The sequence below is a fragment of the Ochotona curzoniae genome, unplaced genomic scaffold, assembly GCF_017591425.1.
Source record: "Ochotona curzoniae isolate NIBS_2020 unplaced genomic scaffold, NIBS_Ocur_1.0 contig_3520, whole genome shotgun sequence".
Classification (NCBI taxonomy): domain Eukaryota; kingdom Metazoa; phylum Chordata; class Mammalia; order Lagomorpha; family Ochotonidae; genus Ochotona; species Ochotona curzoniae.
The window spans coordinates 14,842,255-14,848,420 of record NW_024465894.1 but is presented as its reverse complement, the minus strand read 5'-3'; positions in this window follow the sequence as shown (position 1 = coordinate 14,848,420).

The window sequence follows — 6,166 nt, the reverse complement described above, 5'->3', positions numbered from 1 at the left end:
CAACATTATGGAGTTAATTGGTATGGTATTGAGTGACTAATATGTTAGAAAATGCAGGTTCTTAACCATATCCTGTGACTACTTCATTAACATTTCAAGTTTAGCTTATATATAACCAACTGCTCTACACCTTAAAGTGGTTATAGGGTATTATTCAGCTGTCTTGCGTCTATTTTAATTTTTGTATTTAGTAGTTTATAGTATTGAAGCATGATTTTTACTCTACTTGGCAAATTTAGGATAGTCCAACCAGGCTTTTAACTCTAACATGGCTTATGGTAACAATTGGGGCGCAGAACAGTTTTAGGGGGGGTGTGCAGAGAAATCTTCAGTACCTTAGTGAGGAGTAACTAATCTCTGTGTCCTGCCTAGCAAGGTATGTAAGTCCAAGATGTCCATTTCCTGTCTATTCTAAGCTTTCCTTATTGGTTTCTGTCTCTCTAATCTAAATTTTTTTTTGAGGGGGGCCTCTGGAGTGACCTTGCTGGTCATTGCAAGAGAAGGTGGGGATCCAAGGTTGGAACTAAGTAAGGACCAGAGAAAGCTCCTTTCTTGAAGGAAGTTTACTGTTCTGTTTTTGAGAACCGCTCAGGGCTCCCAGCCATTGTTCTGATGACATTAGATCCTGTGAGGAAGGATCTGGGCTTCTTCCATCCCTTGTGGGAGTTCTGAAAGGGAGTGGATGACCTCAGAGTTCTCGGCCTACGAGGGCATTCCATTTCCCAATAGTCTCCTTGGCAGTTGAGATAGCCCTTGGTTCCGGTGCTGATAGTCCTAGGTGAGGATCTGGGAGGCTTCAGGGTTGGGATACAAGCCTCCCCCGTCCTCCTCCACTCTAGGATCCCCACCTGCCCCGTGCACATGACCTCCTGTTAAGCAGCTGTCAGGATCACTCCTGTTTCCCATTATATGTCCTTATAGTTTTGCCAATGTCTAATGCAGATTTGATTCTACTGTCTATAAGTTACCTATTATATTCTTGATAGGTTATACTTAATGTCTTCTTCACATATTCTGAGAGGGTGGAAGATTTCTCTGCTCTCCCGACCCATTACGAAATGACATAGAGTATTAAAAGCAAATTAGGTTTTTCAGTTCTTTGATGTGCGTCATAAGCAGTCTGATTCACATTGATTGTTGCTTCATCGGTTACATTGTAATATCTTGTTGCGTGTGATACACGCTGTTTGAGGTTGACATAATATGATTTATAGGTACTGTTTTGGCGGATTGACATCATTTCATCTTAAGGCAAACATGTGGTATCTAACTTTTTGGGATTGACTCATTTCCCTTAGCTTAATGGTTTCCAGTTGGGGCCCATTTGGCCACAAAGAACTGCATTTTGTTTTTTTTAATAGCTGAATAGTATTCCATGGAGTAGATGAACCATAGCTTTCTTATCCAGTCTTCTGTTGATGGGCATTTCGGTTGCTTCTAAGTTTTTGCAGTTATTGATTGTGTGGCTGTGAACATAAGGGGTGCATGTTGGTTTCTTGTGTAGCAGGTGTTTTGAATATATTTTGACAGGCATTATCAATGCCACCCTCAAAACAACTTAAAAAAAAATTGAGGGACTGACGCCATGCTGTCTCATCAAATCCTGATCTTCCAATTGAGTTCTCTGCTAATGATTGGCCAGGGAGCTCAGTGGAAGAGGCCCAAGTCCTTGGGCCTTTGCACCCACATGGGAGACATAAACGAAGCCTCTGACTTGTGGTTCAGACAGATCCAGTTCCAGGCATCGCAGTCATTTCAGGAGTGAACTAGTGGCTTGAATCTGTCTTTATTATCTTAGCTCAGCCTTTCAAATAAATATAAATAAATCTTCAAAAATAATTGTAAGAATTTATTTGAAAGGCAGAGAGAAGCATGCTGATTCACTCCCTAAGTGCCTTCAACAAGCTGAATCCAGGAACTCTATCTGCTCTGTCTGGGTCTTCCACATGCTAATAGAGCTGGAAGTACTGGAGCCTTTGCCTGCTGCTTCCTGGGGTACACATTTGAACTTAGGCACTCCAGTATGGAACCCAGACATATTAAACAGCCTTTTTTTTCCTTTTTAGTATTATTACTTTTATTTTTACTATTCTTTTAAGGCTTTTTAAAGTTTTTATTGGAGCAGATATACAGAGAGGAAGAGACACAAAGAGAAGGATATTCTATCTGCTGGTTCACTCCACAAATGGCCACAATGGCCAGAGCTGAGCCGATCTGAAGCCAGGAGCCAGGAGCTTCCTCTGGGTCTCCTACTCAGATGTAGGGTCTCAAGGCTGGATGGGAAGTGGAGCAACTGGGACACAAACTGGCACCCATATGGGATCCCAGTGCGTGCAAAGTGAGGACTTTAGCCACTAGGCTACTGTGCTGGGCCTCCCTCCCCACCCTCCCTTTTTTGAAAAGTAGTTACAAAGAGAGCATGACTTTTTCCTATCCTCTTGTTCATTCCTCAAATGACTACAGTGGCCTGTGCTGGGTCAGGCCAAAGCTGGGAGCTTGAAACTACAGACAGGTCTCATGTTGGTAGGGGTCCAAGTGCTTGAGCCGTCTTCCTCTGCCTGCCAGGCTCACTAGTAGGGAGTTAGCGTAGCTGGAGGTTTAAATGGCACCCCCAAGTGTGCCTGTTCCTTATCAGTGCTAACATGCTGCGCCACAGCACTGTACACTCCTCCTCTGATCCAGTCTCTTAACCATTCCCCAAACCCTTGAGTATCCCCACTGCTAATGTCAAATACTTGCACAATGTTATACTGTACCAAATAACATGCTTTCTGTATATGTAGGAGGAGGAAAAATAAGATGGAGAAAGCCATTTTATAAGAATACCAAAATAAATGAACATTTATAGTCCAGCATTGAAAAAAAAAGACATCCTAGATAATTTGGAATGGTTTGGTATTGGATAACTGACAGCCCAAAGTAGTGTGAATGACAAACATAAACTGGTTTGTAGACGGTGTGGAATGTAAGCTCCATTTTGAAATATAAAAGAGTAGATCTGATAAGAGCAAGAACTTTGCCTCAGTACCCAGGCCATCATGACTGCCTGGATGCAGGTGCCCATCTTTGACAGCTGCTGCAAAGCGCTCTGTTTATGTGACGCTGCAAGCAAGTTGGTCTGCAGGGACTGCAGCTGTGATGAACCTGACCTCCAGGGGCTTGGCCGAGTGTGCTCCTCTGTTCCTTCTGCTCTTCACTTAGGATTTGTGTTATCGACCAACCTTGTGTGCTTGACAAATAAATCTGGCATTGTGGAAAGACAAATGTGTCCTGTCCCTTTGCGAGAGAATATCAGGTTCCCATACTTGCTCTGCAGAATTGTGTTAGCAAAGGCTGAGATGGAAAAGCCCAAGAGTTGCTGTCAGAATGGTAAATACCCTCATTGAGGCCACAATGAGTCTTGCATACTCTTGTGTGTCCTCGTCTTATGTTAGAGGATTTTGAGTTGTGTTTTATTAAATTTTTCTGCTAGAAAAGAATTCTGATCTTTCCCAGTTCCACATTTGAAACTGCTCTTTTCTTGCTTCTTCATCCTTGAACCTTCCTAATAACTTCTGTGGTCACAGTTGGGCTGATCTGTTTCTATCCTAAATGAAAGCACACAAATCACAAAACTCTGTGGGCATAAATGAGAGGCATATGGGAGTGGTGTCAGAGAAACTCTGCAAGTCTTATATGCCTGGGTGGGCAGGCTAAACTAATAGCTCCCAGCAGTTCTTCTGAATCAGACATTGTGGAGCCAGGAGTCTAGCGTTTGGAATTCCACTGCCTGTGCAAAGGGTCTGTCTTTTATCCTCCAAACCACCATTTGTTAAATGGCTAATGACCCGGTGGACCTGTTGACAACAAAGCAGGGAGGCTGGCAAAGATCAAGTTAAAAGGAAAAAAAAAGTTCAAAGGTAGAAAAGTAAGAGCAAGAATGTTTTAATCATATCTTCACCTAACCCCATTCCCCCTAAAAAAATTTTTTTTGTTGTTGTGGAGAATTTTGGATATACACAAAGTAGACACAAAAATGTAGTGAACCCCTCTGAATTTCACAGTACCAGAAAACTGCAGTTACCAGACTTAATGCAAGGAAACCCAGGACTCTGGGGAGCCTTTGCTTTGGTCTCCAGGTCTCCCTGGATGTTGTCACCTTTGGCCTTAAGCCATTAAACACCTCTTTTTCCTGTTTTTAGCACCTAGGGTGTTCAGAATGTTTCCTTGAGGCCTTGATGAGTAGGACAGTATTAGCTGAAGGAAATAAGTGTTATTGTTCAAGTATAATTATGTAAGCAGAAGAATATAATTCTATCAAGAGAGAACAATGAAGTGGTGACTTAATAATTTATTGGGAAGATGGCATATGCATTAAAGCAGAAAGGGGTGGGGCCAGGGATCAGTGAATGAATCTGAGATAACAGAGAAGCAGGGCAGTTTAGGTGTGGTTTTCTTCCTTTAAGCAGCCTGGAAATATAGGACGGTTTCAGATATCTTCTGCTAAACTCTGTCTCCTTGAAGATTAAAATGAATTACACAAGGTGTGGTAAAGAATCTTGAAAAATCACTGTTTTAAAGTAAACTGAACCTGGTTTGATGGTCTGGACAGAATCTGAGGGGATATGGGTTTTGCATCTTGTATTTGAGTTGTTTTTATCAGCAATAAGCCAAGAGAATAGTCTGATTATTGCATTTCAAAAAACTGGTAGGCCTAGAGGAACTACGCCATGAACAGTATGTTACAGATGAATTAGGGACCTGTCTCCATCTTCGGCCTTTGCTGCTTTTTGCTGTTTTTTCTGTTTCTCGGAGTGAGTTCTCTTTCTCTCGCTTTTTTTTTTTTAAGATTTTAAAATTTTTATTGGAAATTCAGATTTACAGAGAGAAGGAGAGACAGAAAGGAAGATCTTTCGTCCAATGATTTACTTTCCAAATGACCACAGTGACCAGAGCTGTGCCAATCCAAAGCCAGGGGACTGGAGCCTTCTCCAGGTCTCCCACGTGGGTGCAGAGTCACCACGGTTTTGGGCTGTCCTCGACTGCTTTGCTAGGCCACAAAGAGGGAGCTGGATGGAAAGCAGGGCCGCTGATACTACAACCAGTGACCATATGGGATCCTGGCACATGCAAAGTAAGGACTTCCGCCATTTGGCTACTGCGCTGGGACCAGGAGTGAGTTCTCTTTGTATTTCAGACTCCAGTTTTTCACAGCCAAGGTAAAGTGTACTTACTGTACTGTTATTTTCACACCCAGCTGTGTGGAATCCTCAGGGACTTATCCCCCTAACTTGCAGCATACAGTGCTTTTACCTGATGCTTTATTCTTTTTTTTTTTTTTTAAAGATTTATTTTTATTATTTTTTCATTGGAAAGGCGGATATACAGAGAGGAGAGACAGAGAGGAAGGTCTTCCGTCCGATGATTCACTCCCCAAGTGAGCGCAATGGGCCGATACTATGCCGATCCGAAGCCAGGAGCCTCTTCCGGGTCTCCCACGCGGGCGCAGGTTCCCAAAGCTTTGGGCCGTCCTCGACTGCTTTCCCAGGCCACAGGCAGGGAGCTGGAAGGGAAGCGGGGCTGCTGGGATTAGAACCAGCGCCCATATGGGATCCCGGGCGTGCAAGGCGAGGACCTTTAACCACTTGCGCCACCGCGCCGGGCCCCTGATGCTTTATTCTTACACCTTTTATCAATTTGCTCCCTTATATATACTTTGTTTGTAATTATGTGTTTATTACTCAAAATGCAGTTACAGAGGGAGAGAGAAAGATCTTTCACCTGCTGGTTTACTCCCCAAATGACTGCAGTGACCAGAGCAGGGTCAGTCCTAACTTCAAGTTAGGAGCCAGGAGCTTCTTCTGCATCCCTGGCATGGGGGTAGGGACCCAAGGACTTGAGCCATCTGCCTGTGCTTTCCCAGTGAATAAGCAGGAAGCTAGATTGGAAGTAGAACATCCAGGACTCAAACCGGTGCCCATGTGGATGCTGACACTGCAGAAAGAGATTTAGTCTACATGCCATGGCACCAGCACTCATTTTTTTAAAAAGATCTATTATTATTTGAAAGGCACAGTGACAGAGAAAGAGAAGGAACAGAAAGAGGGGAAGAGACAAAGAGATCTTTCATTCACTATTTCACTGTTCAAATGGATTAACAACTAGGGATGGGCCAGACCAAAGTCAG